Source organism: Morone saxatilis, unplaced genomic scaffold (genome assembly GCF_004916995.1).
Source record: "Morone saxatilis isolate NCDOM2014 unplaced genomic scaffold, NCSU_SB_2.0 Contig16, whole genome shotgun sequence".
Classification (NCBI taxonomy): domain Eukaryota; kingdom Metazoa; phylum Chordata; class Actinopteri; family Moronidae; genus Morone; species Morone saxatilis.
In genome coordinates this window covers 27,199,445-27,201,926 of record NW_023339718.1, presented here as the reverse complement: position 1 = coordinate 27,201,926, position 2,482 = coordinate 27,199,445, and positions in this window count along the sequence as shown.

Below are 2,482 nucleotides of genomic sequence, written 5' to 3'. Positions count from 1 at the left end.
TTGTTTACTTTCTGTTACTTTTGGATTACCTCATATCCAAATATATAAATAAATCATATTTATGCATTTATGCAAGTGTATTCTATAGGACAACAGAACAATGTGACCATATTAAATAAAATAGAAACGGAGAAAAGAAATTAGCATCGACATATCCTCTGCTCTGTGAATTTTTAGAAAAGAAAGATGTATGTATTTTAAAATTGTAATCCTGCTAAAAATCCCTTTTTTTGTTAATAAATCTGTAATCTGATTATGTATTTACTTCTGTAACTATAATGGATTACAGTTATCTTTTTATCGTATCCTAATCCATTACTCCCAAAGCCTGGACATATTGGGGCCCTGGGGGCAAAACAAAATGGTTGTGAACTACTGCTTTAATATGTTTTCTTCAGAAAATACACTGTATTGTAATCAGTTGTAGTTTTTTTAATTATTTCCCCATCTGAACAGAACTAAGCAGAAGAACCAGTAGATAATCTCTGAAGAACCGTAAAGGGGCTAAACAAGTTCTTTTTCCAGCAACAGTAAAGAACCACTATTATTATTATTATTATTATTATTATTATTATTAACGGGACTTCTCTTTTCACACTGCGACCACCAGAGGGCAGCACATATTCTCAACTACTTCTTAAACACAAATGGAACTCGCTGCTAACGCTGAGCGTCCTCCTGTCGCTAGCCAAACAGTAGCATAAATACCAGAAGATAGCAATAGCATTAGCTTTAGCATTAACGTGCTTGCTTTCGGTTTATCTAAACTGCTCTTCGGATTCAGGACGGGACTCCATATCCCATAATGCCCGCGGAGTGATGTCCACCCGTTGCGTAATCTATGTTGTGTGTTTGTGCTGCCTTCAGTTCATGTGGGAGCAAGCGAACTTTATAATATTTGAAGATATAATACACGATGAGGTTAAGCGGAAAAACTAAATTAGCCGTTCAGTTACAGTTCAATTAGGTTGAAAACATGCGCAGTCGTTTTCCACTCTTCTATTCTGTAAGTATGAAGCAATGTTGAGCTCTCCCGTGTTCACTGACACGATACATTCACCTAACTTACAGAAGCAACGTTAGGCCTATGGCTCTTTTATGTAACAATATATTATATATACTGTCAATGGTAACAATACCACACCAGTTTATGTAGCCGTTTATTCAAACTAGCCTAGTTAACGACAGCATTATTAGATTTTGGCCCGGTTTGTATCATTTTTTATTAGTAAATTGTTCATGAAATCAACTTTTCATTTGTAAGAGTAAAAATGTGTCATGTCTTATTTTAAATGTTACACGGTTTTAACATTTGAACATGATTTAATTAGTCTACTTCTGTGTCTGATTCTGTTTTGTATTCATTTATTTATTAACTAGTGAAGGTCATTTTAGGGTCTATTTCCTTTATATATGACATTGTATTGTGAAAAGTTGGACATATTACAGGAAGAATGTAATTCGAATACTCTTCCTAATTGGTTCATTCAAATTCCCCCACAAAAATGTTTAATTATTTAAAAAAAGAAAAGAAAAAGACAATTAGTCTGGCGGTCAGATTTGTGTCTGATTTCTAATTGGATGGCCATTTCCTCCACCCTCTTAGCAGGCCGTGAACGCACCAGCCCTGGGGGTGTGGACCCAGTTGATTCCCCGCTGACTGGAAGAAGCAGTAGGCTAAATCATGGGACGGCGGTCCGAGCAGTGAGCCAGCCGGGGCCGAGGACGGGGACAAAGCAGTGGCAGCTCGATTCACTTCACAGTGCGCTATCACCGCTGTCATCTCACCACCACCACCACCACCACCCTCATCATCATCATCATCATAAGCAGCAGCAGCACCAGAGTGCGGGCTTTTCGTGGTGGTGAGAGGCGACGTCGGGCTGACTCGGGATCAGCCCATGCAGGAGGATGGAGGTAGAGAAGAGGACGAATGGGTTCGACTACCCGGAGAGAAACAACGCAAAGTCCGTTAACGGTAGGCGCACACACGCACACACACACACACGCACACACACACACACAGCTCCACATGTGGTGTATGAGACTATGTTGTGTGTGGCTGGATCACACCTTTCCTCACCTCCACGTACAAGAGCATGGCTGCATCCACCAGGCTCCGCCACTCTCTCCAAACTGTACACTAATGACCAATGCAGTTGAGATTAGCGCAGACAAGTGTGTGTACGCAGTGTGCAGTAGTGTGTGTAAGCAGTGTGTAGTGCTAAAATGAAACACGTGTGAAAACGTGAAGTCCTGCATTTTTGGCCAGGTTCGGTTTGTTTCCTTGTTTTGCATCAGTGGGGGTGATTGGATTGTGTGTTTGCTTGCTGCTTGAGTTGTGTGTGTGCGTGTGTGTGTGTGTGTGTGTGTGGGGGTGATTTGGGCTTGCTGGGAACAGAGGTCGGAATGTTTTTATTTGGAGGTGGTCAGTCAGGCTCGGGGAGATCGTAAAAGGTGAACTTTTGAACTTGGAGAACGC